The following is a 17,640-nucleotide window of genomic DNA, read 5'->3' as shown; positions in this document are numbered from 1 at the left end:
TAAGTAAGAAATGAAGATGTGGCTTATATGAATATGATTTATATTGTGATCATTATTTTAAGGATTAGCCTATGAAGAACAAAAATGTTACCAATTTTTAATTTTTACAACATAAAACCATATAGAGATCATAACCAGAGTTAAGTAAAAAAAAACCTTTATAGTCATTTTGGCAGGTAAGGAAAAAATCTTAATATTATCTATTTACGGATCTATGTAAGATAGAGGCAGACTTGCTCAATTGATGGCCAAAGCAGGTAAAAAAAAATCCCACAGGCTTGCTAACTAGGAGAGTAAAGGTATAAAACCTGCTTCTAAAAATAAATAGGCATATGGAAGTAACATTCATCAGTGTCGGGCAAGTGGGAGGCGGGTAGAAGGGATGGGTAAATTCATACCTAATGGGTGCAGTGAGCACTGTCTGGGGGATGGACACACTCGTAGCTCTGACTCGGGTGGTGCAAAGGCAATACATGGAACCTAAATGTCTGTAGCCCCATGATATTCTGAAATAGAAAAAACCAGTACATATAAAAAGACAAGGATGCAATCATACCATTTATGCATATCTTTAAATTAACAAGCATATAGAGACCAAATTTAAGCAAATGGTTTTGCATTGGCACAAGAGGAGGATGCAAATATACTAATAACTTGTTAATTGAAAAGATACCAAATTGCAAGATATAAAAAACTTACTTTTCTCTTGTACCTTTTTGTATTTGTTATAAAGATAAACATACAGTAAATATAGTAGGAAAAAATGTGCTCTAATTTTCTATTCCTGAGAAAAAGCCATCTGTAATTTTTCAAAATACTGATCAACTAATAAACAAATATTGGCTAAGAATAAAGTGTGCTGTGTTTATTTTAGAAAACACCAGAAAGTATAAAACATATTTCCTATTGTCCAATTATTTAATTATTTAAAGTACTTCCACTAATCTTTATACATTTTGCATTCTAACAAATTAAGGGTTAAACATATAAAGACAATAACATGATAGGAAGAAGGGATGCAATGAATATGTCATGAAAGAAAATTGGTTACCCTGGTGAAAGTTGAGAGTTTAGGAAAGTAGAAATAAAATCTCAGGAAAGATAGGCTCACAATTTAGAGAGTTCCGATTGCCAATCGAAGAATGTAGGAAGGTCACAGGTATCCAAAAATTTTGAGACTAGAAGTATATTTTTAAAGTACAATTTTGAAAACATTAGTGTAGTAAAACGGTGGAAGAGGGCAGTCATAAGAAAATTTGGAAATGGTTTATAGATTGCCCTAGAAATCAGAGTGGAAAGAGCACAAACATGATAATGTTATTGAAGGCATTTGGGAAAATGCCCTAAGGTGGCCCAAACTCCTAGATACTGGCCATTTAAATTGTTTAAAAAATTTCATGGGAATAGAAAAACAGTCATAGATGATAATTGTTTATTTTAAGAAAATAACAAAACATCTCTGAGGTCTTTTCCTGAGAGACATGTGCAAGTCTTTACTAGGATTAATGAGAAACAGCCATGAATCCTCTTGCTTAGGTATCTTACCTTCTTTTCCTTTGGACATTAAAGTCTCCAAAAATAGATCAGGGAGAAAACGTTTTTATCCCTACAATCAAAAAAAAAAAAGTTGAAATAAATTTCACTATAATTCTAAATTTTCTACTCTAGGAAAAATAACAGGAAATATTAATAGAACATCCTTTTTTTTTTTTTTTTTCTGAAGATCATCAGTAATTCTTGGCCACCTCCCTTTGGTTTAATTCAATTCTATTTCTGTGGCCTGGGGCCCTTTGAACAGTGAAGAGTCCTCCTTCAGGTGGAGGGCCAAGAGAGTGGGAGTTACATCCAAGCCTTGGTGGACATTGCACTTGATTAGAATTAAAGGGTATGTGAAACCCTTGAGAGATTTGCCATTCAGCATACTGAATTCCTCATCTTATTAAGAAGAAATCATAAGCTAGCCCAAATTGGGGAAGCACCCCCAAATTTGGCAGATCCTAAAGCACCTTAGGGATAATTTTTTTAAAAAGAATTTGTTATGAAATTATAGTACTAAAAATATGTGTGGGCCGGGCGTGGTGGCTCACGCCTGTAATCCTAGCACTCTGGGAGGCCGAGGTGGGCGGATCGTTTGAGCTCAGGAGTTCGAGACCAGCCTGAGCAAGAGCGAGACCCCATCTCTACTAAAAATAGAAAGAAATTATCTGGACAGCTAAAAATATATATAGAAAAAATTAGCCGGGCATGGTGGTGCATGCCTGTAGTCCCAGCTACTCGGGAGGCTGAGACAGGAGGATCGCTCGAGCTCAGGAGTTTGAGGTTGCTGTGAGCTAGGCTGACGCCACGGCACTCACTCTAGCCTGGGCAACAGAGTGAGACTCTGTCTCAAAAAAAAAAAAAATAAAAAAAAAAAATAAAAAAAATAAAAATATGTGTGGTATTTTAGGTCTTATTGGTTGAAGGAAAAGCAGAGACATTAAGAAAACTAACAGATTTTTTAATAGACACTAGTAAATTCATTCTGGACTTTCTGAATGTGAGATGATGAGGGGACATGAACATACTAAGTGGCAGAAAATTTAAACAATATGGGACTGCATGTCAGCAGAGAGATCTTAAGGTAAAAATGTTAAAGTAATCTGCACAGAGGTTAAATTCATATAACTGGATGAGAAGAGAATTTGGAGAAAGATTACCAAAGATCCAAAAACTAAGCCTGGATGATTTTCCACACTTAGAAGTTCGGAAAGAGCTATAATTAACAGAAAGAAGAAGGCAAATCTGGAAGGCAGGAAGAGAATGCGAAGCAACATGACTGAAGTCTGATAGATAAATATCTATCATTTATTTTTCTAATTAAAGCCAACACTCTGTCACCTTCAAAAAATTTTAATAAGCAATACAAATACTTAAGAATAATATAAAAACCCAGTAGTTATACATAATTATATTACAGAGTTTATGTATGACCATGTAATGAAAACCAATTGGTGAAGCAGCAAGTATCATCATTATTTCTACAATCTTAAATTGATCAAAATGTTCTCTTAGGGTCACATGACATTCATCAACCTGTAAAGAACTTTGTCTCAGTCCATATGTTTCACATCACTGTTAATGGTGGAAAAACCACCATTTTAGGAAAAACCTACGATTGATTTTTGCGCTGCCTCAATGCTACGAGGTAGCAATGGCACAAAGTTCTTATCACCCCCATTAGACTAAATTTCATGATGTTCTATCTAGACATCTCTGCTCCAGAGAAGGGAAAATTTTGAACAACCTGCTCAATTAAGTACCTTGGAAGGTTCATTAAAAACCTCCAGGGTATGAGGAAGTGAGGCAGAGCCCTAACTTAACGGAAAATGAAGTTGTCCATGACATTTTGAGCATGAGAAAAACTATAGTTATTTATCTAGTTACATGATTCTGGTTATCATGTCTTTAGCAAAATATATAGTCCAGAAAGACTCCTGTGTTTCATATGGCAAAAAAGGAAAATATTAAGTTTTGGAGAATCTGTAATTTTTTCAAACACAGATTGGTTTTTCTGTGTCCTAAATTGGCATGATGATGACTGACATTTCTGCATACAGAAAATGCAACCTCATAACTGAAGATGTGACCTGAAAAATATTTTAATCTTCCATTTAACTCTGAAAATTTCAGTAGAATTTGTATCCTTTGGTCTTTTCTGACCCTTCAAAGCCTGCTACAGGTGTTGTTAATGAGGCTGCATATGAGAGTGTACCAGAGATCAATCTGAAGATTGCCTAGCTCATAGCACACGTTCACTGTCGATTTTTTTGGGACCTCCCTGAATGGCAACACAAATTTGATGCACAGATTCCTCAGAGACACTTGAACATCCTAAGCTTGTTCTTTTTCAGATATATTCTGTCTGCTTCACCTCTTTGTACCAATGAGAAATGTGACGTTTCAATCTGGAGGAGGTTTTACCCACTTTTGTTGTACCTAAAAGGATCCTTGCATTGAATAATTGCAAAACTAAGTCCAGCAACTCCAACAAACAAAACTGAGAAATATATTGGTAGCTGGAATTTGGTGCATATTAATATTTAATATTTACATTTATATGTAATAAGTTTTTGAAATGTTCAATTATTTTAGAATGGCCCTACATTTGACACTCCTAGGCATCAAACTAAGCAAATTCTACAGAGAAATCATGTAAAAAATGCTCTAAGTTTGATCAATGTATTACAGATATATGCAAAAATTAATTAATCTTAAACATATTTCATAAAATTATTCATCTTTTGTTTAGTTATAGAAATACATTTATTTCTTAGTGGATATGGGTAACATTCTAATGTATCCTTTTAGTCAAAACAAGGTTATTTTTCATCATATTCTCTAAATTTCTCACTCCTATCATTCTCAGCAAACTCAGAGTCACCTGATGTCACACAAAGATTAAGTTGCATCATTCTCTATCTCATCCTTACAGATAACTCTATAAGGTCAGTATACTCTACAGTGAAAACTTCCCCATCCCACCCCCTCTTGCAACTGCCCAGCTCACCTACCTTCACAGAAAAGAAAAATAATTCTGCTTGATTGGCTACTTTTATAGGCTAATTAAGACAATCAAGGCAAAAGGAATTATTTTATTATAGCATTTTACAGATATATAAAAGTGGTCCCAGTGAAATCGAGTAACTTTATAGAGTCATGCAACAAATTTTAACAAATGAGCTGAGACATGAATGCAGGACTTATTCCCATTCCAGTGATTGTGCCCCTAGAGTAGGCCACCTATCAGTTAAAGCCAGGGTCAGCACCACTTGAGGGTACTTACTACAAAGACCTAGAAAAAGATCATTTTAAATTTTGCAGTTATGTGCCCAATGTTAGATTCTAAGCCTATATTTTCCAAGAATGTTCAGGAGCAAGGATTAAAATTCCTTGTACATAAAACAGGATAACAAAATAAAAAGGAAAAAATCTTTAAATAAAGTTTGTCAGTGTTTTCATTTTCCAAAAGGATCATAGCTATAAGCCTGTAATATATAAGAAAGAATCATCTCTTATGATGTCTCAGTTTCTGTTTATTTTTTTCCTTGAATGGCAAAACAAAAGATATTTCCTAGACTCATTATGGCAGGGACTGACATTCCCTGAGTTAATCATTCTTCCCTCACAGAGTTAGAAATAAATTTATGGTCTTTCATTTTCAAATGCTTACTCATCATCCATAAGATAAATCTCTTTTTCAAAATATTTCAATAAATCATGTCTTGACACAAATGATAATACTGTAATCAAATGTATGCATTATTGAAAAAAATACACTTTTTGAAAAATCAGACACTAAAAATATCAGGACTTATGGGAAAAATAGGGTTGTGTAGATTATTCAAACTTATGCACTTTACAACCAGAGCCAAAACAAAAACAATGACGGTACCAATTTAAAATATTAACACAGTTCAAAAGATATGATGTTAGGTTATTAAGTATGGAATGTCCAATTTCCTTAAGTACTAAACTTGACAGTTGATATCTCTGATATTTCACTTTGATGCCTCTTCTTTTTTCTTATTTTTTTTTTATCATAAGGTACATCCTCATTCTTTCAAATGTACGTTTTGGCTGGTGATTATATTTCAAAATTTTTTAGAGCAATTTTTCTGAAACCATAAAGAAGTCAAAAGATTCATATTATTTTTGAATATGAGTTCCATCATGGAACCAAGGTAGCACAGACAGCTCATAATATCAATGGAGTGTTTGGAAAAGACATGGCTAATGAATGTACACTACGTTGATGGTTTGAGAAGTCCCATTCTGGTGATTTTAATCTTGAAAATGAGCCACGTGGGAGACCTGAGACCAAGGTGGACAATGATGAGCTGAAAGCTATAGGGGTAGTGAATCCATCTCAACCTATGTGTGAATTTGCAGCAAGGTTTGACGTTGCTATTCTAACAATACTGGACCATTTGAAACAAATGGGCAAGGTAAAGAAGCTGGATAGATGGGTTCTCTATGAATTAAACGAGCATCAGAAGAGAAATCGTCTCAAAGCTTGCCTTTCTTTGCTGTCACGACATAAAGGCAAACCATTTCTCTACACTGTATTGTTATGTGTTATGAAAAATAGATTCTTTTTGATAATTGTAAGTGTTCAGCACAATGGTTGGATAAAGGTGAAGTGCCAAAACATAGTCCCAAACCAAATATTCTTCAAAAGAAGCTAATGGTGTTTGTTTGGTGGTCCAGCACTGGTACTATACACTACAGTTTTATGAAACTTGGTCAATTGATTACAGTGGATGTCTACTGCAAACAATTGGATGAAATGATGAGGAAGCTTATGATTAAGAAGCTGAGACTAGTCAACAGAGACAAGCTAATTCTCTTGCAAGACCACATGTCACAAAAAACAACGCTCTTCAAGCTACAGAAGCTGGACTTGGAAACCCTCTATCATCCATCGTATTGACCAGACCTTGCACCAACTGACTACCACTTCTTCCAGGCTTTGGACCACTTGTTGCAAGGAAAAATATTCACTTCTCAACAAGCTGTGGAAAATGCCTTTCACTATTTTGTTGCCACTTGCTCTCTAGGCTTCTTCCCTGCTGGCATGAGCAAGCTACCATTAACATGGCAAAATGTGTCAATAGTTTAGGCATCCACTTTGATTAATTGTACTGCTTCTTGTTTGAGATATAATAAACTAAACGTTGATTCAAAATCGGACATTTCATATTTAATGATCTAATAGATTCCTAATAAATAAAGAAATTGTGCTGTAGTGTTCCAGTAGCATTAGCATCACCCAGATCGCTTCTCAGCCTTTGGGCTAAGATTAAGTGTAGCATCACCCAAAAAGTTGTCAGAATTGCACATTCTCACCCCACTAAATCAGAAGTTCTAGAGCAGGGTCAAGCAATTCATGATTTATCAAGCTTTACAGGTGCCTGTGATGAAATTTAAGGTTAGAGAATCACTGCATGGATAATATAAAACATTTAAATTTCATAGTAAAAACAATTACTTATTTTTATTGCAGGATAATAAGAAAAGAATTTGGATTGTATAATTATGGAGTCAGGGTAAAGTGTGCAAATGTCTGAAAGAATCTCTCCATAACTATGGTAGTCATTCCCAAAATGACTCCTATGACCCAGCTTCCTGATATCCATGCTCTGTAAGTGTAGGCTCGGCTTAATGACTTTCTTCTAGTGAAGAGAATACAGCAAAGTGATAGGATGATGCTTCTGAGCTTAGCTTCTGCCTTGCTTGCCTTTTCTTCTTCTTGCATTTGCTCGCTATGTTATGAGCTGCCCTAGGGAAAGGCCATGTGGAAAGATATCTTGAGCCAACAGCCAGCAAGGAACTAAGGTCTTCAGGCCAAAAGCCTATGAGAAACTGAAACCTGCTGACAGCCATGGAAGTGAGCTTGGAAATAAATTTCCCCCCAGTTGACCCTTGATATGATTCCATTCCCAGCTGATGCCTTGATGACAGTCTTGTGAGTGATTCTGAGCCAGAGGACCTAGTTTACAGGTACTGTATTCCTGAACCAAATAAACTGCTTTTAGAAAAATTTCTTAGCTATTATGAATAATGCTGCAATAAACATAGGAGGGCAGATATCTTTTGGACATATTAATTTCAGTTCCTTAAGATATATACAACCATCCAAAAGACCACCAGGATGGCTAAATAGTAGAAAGGAGAATGATACCAGTTTGCAAACTGTCAAGAGATAGGCTCTGGCACAGATCAAAGGTGCTTTCTCTTCAAATAGGGAAAGGGCAGGTTTTGCTTTATTCCTCATAGAGTTAGTATTACACAATAGAGTCATAAATATTCAGCAGGTTTGGGGGAAAGCTATACGTATTCATGAGGGAAGCAGGGCGCGTGTGCAATAAGTAAATACACATACATACACACACACTCATATATCCCATGTTCACTTTGGGGTGGGTTTTAGCATTAAAATGAGATGGAATTGGCTCTTCATGTCAAAAGGTGAACTATAGGACAAAAAGACAGTTTGAGTTCAGGCTCTATAAGCTGGCTGAAACTGGCTTAAGGTCTGCAGTTGCTTATCAGAAAAGAATGTTTGTTAAGGCTAGAGTCCTCTGTCCAATCAGTGTGTAGTGGCCTGGGTTGTAAATGAGAGTTATGGGGGACCTGATGATTTACCAAGAATGTGTTTTTTTCTTGTAGCCATAGGAATTTAGGGAGTTGCCATGCCAGCCAAGCCCTGAACCCTGGGCCTGTATGTAACTTTTGTCTCCTTAACCTTAGGGTCCACCTTAGTTGATATGAGAGTGTTTATTTTGGTCTTTCAGATCACAATTCCCAGAAGAGTAATTGCTGGATCATATGGTAGTTTTCTTAGTTTTTTGAGTACTTCCATACTGTTTTCCATAATGGCTGTACTAATTTATATTCTCACCAACAGTGTACCAAGGTTCGCTTTCTCATCCTCACCAGCACTTGTTGTTTTTTTGACAATAGCCATTTGAAGAGGTGTAAAGTGATATCTCATTGTGATTTTAATTTGCATTTCCCTGATGAATAGTGATGTTGAGCATTTTTTCGTATTCACATTGGACATTTGTATGTCTCCTTTTGAAAAATATCTATTCCATTCCTTTGCCCATGTTTTAGTTGTGTTATTTATTGTCTTGCTATCAAGTTGTTTGAGTTCCTGCTATGGAATCAACATATATGTCTATCAATGGATGAATGGATAAAGAAAATGTGGCATATATATACAATAGAATAATATTTGGCCTTATAAATGAAGGAAATACTATCATTTGTGACAACACTGATGGACCTAGATAAGTGAAATAAGCTGGGCACAGAAAGACAAATATTGTATCATCTCACTTATATATGGAATCTGAGAAAGGTGAACTTACATAAGCAGAGAGTAGAATGGTGGTTACCAGGGGCTGGGAGCAGGGAGAAGGTGTTCATCAAAGGGTGCAAAATTTTAGTTAGAAGGAATAAGTTCAAGGGACCTATTCTATAACATGGTGACTATAGTTAATAACATGTATTGTATGCTAAAAAATCACTAAGAAGTAGATTTTAAGTATTCTAACCTTAAAAAAATGAGGTAATGCATATGTTAGTTTAATTTAGCCATTCAATAATGTATACATGTTTCAAAACATCATGTTGTACACAAAAAATACACACAATTTTTAGTTGTGAATTAAAATTTTTTTAAAAAGTTTGTTGTTTTAGGAGACTGAGTTTTGGAGGTAATTTCTAATACATAATCCAAGGGGAGTAACTTGCAATAAGTAGTAGACACACTGTATAATACTATGTTTCTCTGAAGCTTCTATTAATTTGCTTTGCATTTAAGTGCTATTATTTGGTAAAGAAAACACTGGAGGGGGGAGATCATATACGATCCCATGCAATTTGGCATTTTATTGACATCACCCCCCACATACTGATCGTGCGTGAACTAATTTATTTCATGGAAACATGCATTTAGGTTGATTCTGCTACTCCAGAAGTCACAATATTCTTAAGAACAACAAGGAGCTCATTAGAGTACTTTTCAAACCTCTCGGGTTTAATCTACCTCTTATGATTCCTTTAAAGATTACATAATGGGTATAATAGGATAGAGAAAATTTTTCATTTCCCCTCATTCTTTTCTTTCTTTTTTCACATTCATGGGAAGGGGCTCATTGGTAGGATGTCAGGGAGAAGCATTCAGCATAGCAATGCATCAAAAAAGAGTTACTATTAACAATATGAACTTCAGGAACTTGCCTTGCTTTAGTGAGAGAACTTTGGCATTCCCCTCTTGCTCAGCCAAATCTGTTTCCTTCCAGAAAGAAGACAGAACTAGATCTACATTAAGCAAGAATGGGACAAAATACAGAAAGAAGGAAAAGACTTAGATGTGCTTGGCAGTAGGGAATAGAAATTGAGGCACTAAAAGAACATTCTTAGATACACTTTCAAAGAAGATTCTACAGACAAAAAAAAGCGATTTATTAGAAGAGCAAGGAAATATTTCACATCATACTTTGTATGCTGTATGTGCTCATAATCAATATTAAATAACATTGTTTTATTTTTCATAATGACCTACATATGTGCACAACTTTCCAGGCATTGTGAACCCACTGAAGTGGGATATACACATAATATATTTCCATTATTTCTCATTCACTTCTTCCATATGTCGAATTTTAAATGTACTCATGTGGCCCTCTTAAATGAGATAATGCATGAAAAGTCATCTGAAAGGGCCCAAACATTGATATTGTTCAATAAACATGAATGATTAACATCCTCATTGAATTTTAGGATAATACTTTCAATTTTAAAGGTAGGATTGCAGTAATTCGATAAAACTTCATTTAATCAGCATCCAACTGAATAAACTGGATTTTGTTTTTAAATTACAATTCATACTTACTGAAATAATATAATAATGGGAAAATATTTTACATTTTCTAATACAAGAATCTGAAACTAAGAAAACCCTTGCCCTGGAGATGACTTTTAGGGATTCAAATATATGTTCTATTAGCTCCAACATCATATGTAGCAGCAGGAAAGCCTTTGGAGTCAGTTTTTCTTTATTTGGTCATCAGCATTAAATACCTTTTATAGGCTGGGAATTATGCTAGAAACAGACAGAAAGACAGACAAAACTGACAAAACCAGCCTCTCACACCTTGAAGCTATGTCTGCAGACAACAAATCATAACAAATAAGTACAGATCATTAATGAATTAATTATTGCAAATATGAAAATACCTCAAAAGTTAAAGGGTGCAAACCACAAGCTGTGGATGACTAAGTCACTCAGCAGATTGCTACGAGTCATTGTATCTCAAAAATGTACAACCGAGTGTATGCCAAAATCAGCAGTTTTCTCTCCAAATCACTGAATAAGCATCTTCTGCCCCAACTGTGACCAAATCTCTGCTAATGAGAAAGCATTTTGATTTATTTAGGATTGGAAGCCTTCTCAGGGGTAAACAGAACAAAACTAACTGTCTTGACTACTACTCTTTAAGCCTCAGTTTTGTTCAAGTCTTTGCTTAACTTCTGGCTTCCTTTGGCCTCCTGGTTACCTTGTTGTACCACCCTAAGACAACCAAATGACTCATATCCCACCACATTTCTGAATATGTAAGTCTGAATTTCACCATGATAATTACCTGATTCCAACATGCTACTCAACCAGCCCAGGTCTCTGTGTGATCGGTGAGACTGTGGCTAAGGACTTAGCTTCAAAGATGACAATTTGGTCCTATCCATAGTAAAATAGTTTTTAAAAGAGATTCTCAGTATCAATATCATTTAATTTCATTATTTTAACTTCTTCAATTATAGTATTATTCCATACCATGATACATGATATCTAGGGGAAAAAAAGCACCTAGGACACTAAAAAAAATAGAGAAATAGATGATTTTCAGTTTATTTCAATATTGCCTGAAGCTGCAAAAAGACGATATTTAAGGAATAATTTTTGATAATGGATTAAAATAAAAGCGTTCTTCTATTTTATTTACTATATTCTTTCTCAGATATTCAGCTAATAAGTTTTAATGTAGTAACATGAAATTAATGTAGGGATTATGTTTCAAATCATGAATCTGTTCCAATAGATTGTAATGTGATAACTTAATCAGTTTTATTAGACTACTTTTAAAAAGAGGTTGGAAAACCCATTTATTTTAATGGTATAAGTAGAATCAGCATTAATTTAGATATGCACTGTGAAGCTTTTGTTGAGGGTAAATATTAGATCTTAATAAATTTTAAAAACCCAATGACTAAAAAGTATTGTACTCTAAGTGGAGTACTTTTTACCTTATTGACTATAATCAATATTCCAAAAGTATGATGTTTTGAGGGCCTACTTTTGTAAAGAAATAAAAAGCAAATAAATTAAAAAACACATAATAATTACCTTTTATAACAAACAGCTTAAATAAAAATTAGAAAATTTAATATAAAAATAAAGGATTCACTTTTTCTGAACATTAAGCATAGTTATTACACATAATAAAATCATTACTTAAAAGAATGAAGTCACTATCTATATGCTAAATTAAAGAAAAATCATTTGCCACCATTTTAAACAGAAATATATTGTAAGATCACTAAAAAATTCAACAAACACATCAAAACATTACTGTCTGTTTCAGACATTGGGATAGAACAGATGTAGTATGTATACTGGGTTAATGAAATCAATTCATTGTTTTACAATATAAATCCTAGATGCGAAAAAGCCATATAAAATCTTCGGGTTTAGAATGTAACTTAGTAAATTAGTTAAAATTTTGTATTTTAATTCATGTCAATCTTCCTGATCTAAATTTTAACAATTGAATTACATACAGAGTTCCCCAACTGCTTTGAAGAGTTACAAGAAAATGGGGAAAATATTGTTATAACAAAATAAAGATGTTATTTTCAGCTCTTTAAAATTCAGGTTAAATCCTGCAATAGCAAAATAAACTTTTAAAAGAATACATTTGGACAGACTTGACTGTCAAAACCCAACATGTTGCATGTGAATCACACTTTTAAAATTATAGTCAAGATCACAAAGTAGACACTTTCATTGACTGCCTCACTTTCAATAACTTGCCACATCTCTTGATCAATTATTACTCCTTTTATCCTTTCCAATGCTCCAAAGTTGTCCCCTCTAATGATTTTACACTGCTCAATTTCATCTTTTAAAGCTGTAAATAAACAGTACATGTCACTCCTTGTGAAGATTACTCAAAGAGTCTTCTGATTTATAGACTTAATAGTTGAATTAGTCTCTAAACTTGGCTGTGTTTGTTCTGTATGCCTTATGTTTTCAGTATCAGAGAGAGTATTTCTTGTCACTTTTAAGGAAGAATGCCATTTTAAAAGGAAAAAGAGAAAGAAAAAGAACCTATGACATAGTTACTGCCATAGTCAATCTTGTACATGGACTGCCTCAGACAGTCACAGAAGTTAAAGAAATTGGCCTTTCACATTCAAACTGTCTGTTTCCTATTAGGTTTCTGCCCCTTCATTTCCTTTTTGTTTATGCCTCTGAAGTTTCTTCTTGGAAGCTATTGATGTGGTGGTAAGAGTAAAAACTTGCTTTAGCACTCATCATACAAATTAAATTTTAAGTAAAAGTGATTGGTATTGCTGCTGAGTAAGTTCTTCCTGTAGATAGCACAGACACTCTGCAAAATTGCCTGCTGACCTACTCCATGGGCCAGAGATGCCAGTGGCCTGATAGCCAATAGTATCTATCATAGGTGACATTTATAGTGGAGAGCTCTGTGCAGTTGTGCCAAAAGTACACAACTGCAAATAGGCTATTTGGGATGAGATGATATATTAAATTATATGCTGCACTTTCAATTGAAAAATGAACATCCTAGAGAAATAAAACACTCCTGAAAACCAAGCTGAAAAAAAATGAAAATTTGGAAGTAACAAAGTATTTTCATTTTGATGAACTGAGAATGTAAAAATGCATAAAGATAGCATATGCACATTTATGAAATGTAAAGTGCATCCATTCTTTTAATTCTCAGTTTAATGTTGTGATATATATGGTATAATCTCCATTTTACAGATGAAGAAATCACTTAGATAAAGTGATTGTCAGAGTTGAAACGCATTAAAAAGGATTCACATGTACATAATTTGCACATATCCAAAGTCCAAAGAATATTTCTTTCCTTTTTAACATGTTTTACATCATAAAGAGTATTGCTTAGTTCCAAAGAGTCTTGTTTATGAATTAATTTCTGGTGAAGAAAGTGACTAAATAGATGGTGTGATTGTAAGGGTGCCAGGAAAGTTTATAGTCCAGCAAAGAACCCATTTCCTGGGATTCTGTATCTAGAGATTAGATGTAAATGACCTGCGTTAGACAGAATAACAGATACCTTGGATTAGATTATAAAACATTCATACTGAAACTTCCCAGATGATTAATCTAATTCTATACCATCCTTTTACCCATGGTGGGTCTAGGGCCAAGAGAGATGGTATCTTGTATAATTATGAGCTCACTCATAATTTTAGTTACAGATTTAAGGATAGAAATCTAGTCTTTCAAATTTCAAGTTCTTGCTTTCATTCTCTACCATCTTGCCTCCTTTATTGATAGTTTATAATTTGATATCAGGTACTAATTATTATGCTATCTAAGAACTTTTCATGCATGACCTAGGAGTCCACTAGTAGTCATTATAAGAGACATAATGAAGTAAAGTTTATCAATATATGAATGAGTAAAAACAGCTTGACTGGAATAACTCTTTAATCAAAACTTTATTTAGTCTCAGAACAATATTTCAGGGAAAACCTAACACCTATATTTTAGCACTGCAGTTATGCCTGTATTTAAGCTCTTAGTATTAAAAAATGAATGTAATCAGAGATTGGGACACCATTACATGTAATCCATTTCATTTGGCTATTTACCCAAAATATTTTTTGCTTTGATTTTTTGTTTATTTTTACTCCCCAAAGAGAATTCAGATTAAGTTAACCATTTTTTCTTTTTTACTGTTCTCAGCTAGTTTTCTGATGTTTGGAGATGCTTATTAGAGATACGATGATGGAAAATATTACATAATCATTCAGAATTAGCTATTTGAAAATCAAAAGTATGGATTAGAATAGGTATTCCGGGTGGATAGTAATGTAATCATGAATTGCTGAACCTCTCTTCCAACTTTCCCTCCACCAAAAAATGCCTGTTGAAATTTGCATCTGTGACCCATATTCATTAGAGAGCTTTAGGATTCCTGGGGGAAAATACTGTTCCCTGTGTTTCTAGGCATTAGCCAAGGAAGGTGCTGAGGAAAAGGATCCACATGTTGATTTGTTTTATGTCACTTCTTCCCACTACCAACACACTAGAGACTTATGGTAGGCCTGCGGGGACACTGCTCTTGGAAAGAACTGCTTCTAATCCATGTAGTTGGAAAGAAATATGCATAAGTAATTACAGAACAGATTCTTACACCTAACAGCTCAACAACAGAGTGATAGTTTACTAGAGACCAAAATGGTTAAAATCTGTTATGTCATTCAGAATATAATGACTTGTCTCTGTCAAGAAGATTTGACATAAAGATGTTATTAGAAATACCAAACCATGCATGGTTAAAGGTGAATTATAACATACTTGAGGGAACTCAGTAAACTGAAGGAAGAACACCAGGATAAATAATTAGTATTTTTAGCTCCTGGTGTGGTAAACCAATGAAAGAATAAGAATATAATTTAAATAATGAGAATCGTAAAGAGGCTAATGAAGTGGAGAGAAAACATTCTGAATGGGAAAAGCATAATTTCCACATTTTAAAATTTAGGAGAAAAGTCCCAATTCCAATAACTTGGAGGGATTGGTATGAAGAGTATGAAAACATTGCCACAATACCACCTAGACACAATGTTGAATACATAGCTAGATTTAAAAAAAGGCAAAGTATTAAATATGGGGATTTTCAAACTATATAATCTATCAAGTTTCATTTTAGGCATATGTTAACTCAGGCAAAGATTGTCAGTTGGTGTTAAAGCCTTCACAATTATTGCCTATTATTATATAGCAATATAGCTGCTAAATCCTTGCTTCATTGTCTATCTTACATAGTGGTTGAATAACTGGCTAACATGGCCTCTAACTTTCTCTTTGTGTTTTGCCTTATTAAATACCACAAAACATGTTCATGGAAAGAGTAAAAAATCTCTGAAATTGTTTCCATAAAAATGAATTTTATGAAAGCCAATGAAATATAAAAGTGCACAAAATAATTTTAAATTTCCACAGTATTCAATTTTAGCTAACAAAATTTAATCATTTTAGACAATGTATTTGTGTTATTCAGATATCAATGGTATTCAAATATTTTCAGTACGGTTAATTATATATGAACCCAAGCTAAGAATTTATTAAAATGTTTTCTATATCTAAATTCAAATTAAAAGCTTTAATCTTATAAAATTTATATCTTAACTAGCTCCCTGGCCGAAGTTCCATTTTAAAATAGTTGAAAGAGAGATAGAAAATTCAGAACTCTTCAGTAGCAGGGTTTGAACTTTTCAAACTTGTTTATATAAACAGTGGCCTTGACCTGAGCCAGGAGAAAACCCAGCATGGATGTGTGAGTATAAAGTAAAAAAAAAAAAAGAAAAAAAATTGTCAAGTTCTATTCATGCTTTTCCACAACCACTGCCTTAAGAAATAAGAGATACTCAAAACCCTTGCCCAGATGTCCTCAGGAATAAAATTAGAACAGTGCAGAAATTCTGAACTTGAGAAGACCTGAGGAAAACAGATACCGACTACCTAAACTTGTTTTCCCCTTCTAGCCCTCCAAACACTCAGGGCTGGTGAATTAACATCTAGCAGTGTTTTTCCTAATGCTGGGGTAAGGGAGTGTTACAAGACATGAAGCCCTGGCTTGCAGACATTTGTTAGGGTAAAAAGTGACTGACTGTGGTTGCCTGGAGCCAGGGTCCCTTGAACAGAGGACTCTATTGACCATCCCCCTGAGCTGTTTGGGTCTAACTTGGACCAGTCTTCACTTCTTCATGATGTCCATCAGAGTAGATGATGCTCTGAGGAGAAAAAGGACCTTGTAGACCAATAAAGGAAGATGTCCATACTACTCAAAGTGATTTACAGACTCAGTGCAATCCCCATCAAAATACCAACATCACATTTCACAGATCTAGACAAAATAATTCTATGCTTCATTTGGAACCAGAAAAGAGTCTGAATAGCCAAATCAATCTTAAGCAAAAAGAACAAATCTGGAAGCATCACATTACCAGACTTCAAATTATACTACAAGGCTACAGTAATCAAAACAGCATAGTATTGACAAAAATAGAGACATAGGCCAACGGCACAGAACAGAGAACCCACACATAAAACCGTCCACATACAGCCACCTGATCTTTGACAAAGCAGACAACAATGTACAATGGAGAAAAGAAGCCTTTTTCAATAAATGGTGCTGAGAAAATTGGAGAGCCACATGTAGAAGAATGAAACAGGATCCATATGTCTCACCACTCACAAAAATTAATTCAAGATGGATAAAATACTTAAATGTAAGGCATGAAACTATAAGAATTTTAGAAGAAAATGTAGAAAAAAAAACTCTTCTAGATATCGGCCCAGGCAAAGAATTTATGACTAAGACCTCAATAGCAATTACAGCAACAACAAAAATAAATAAATGTGACTTGATTAAATTAAAAAGCTTCTGTACAGTTAGGACAATAATGAACAGAGTAAACAGACAACTTACAGAACGGGAGAAAGTATTTGCAAATTATATATCCAATAAAGGGCTAAAATCCAGAATCAACGAAGAGCTCAAGCAATTTGGCAATAACAAAACAAACAGCCTCATTAAATAAAAGTGGGCAAAAGACATGAACAGAAGCTTTTCAAAAGAAGATAGACAAATATCCAATAAACATATGAAATAATTCCCAGTGTCACTAATTATCAGGGAAATGTAAATTAAAACCACAATGAGCTATCATCTAACCTCATTAAGAATGGCTTTTACTAAAAAGTCCCAAAACAGTAGATACTGGCATGCATACAGAGAGAAAGGAATACTT

Source organism: Eulemur rufifrons, chromosome 3, assembly GCF_041146395.1.
Source record: "Eulemur rufifrons isolate Redbay chromosome 3, OSU_ERuf_1, whole genome shotgun sequence".
Classification (NCBI taxonomy): domain Eukaryota; kingdom Metazoa; phylum Chordata; class Mammalia; order Primates; family Lemuridae; genus Eulemur; species Eulemur rufifrons.
The sequence above is the reverse complement of the archived record's forward strand: the minus strand, read 5'-3'. Positions refer to the sequence as shown.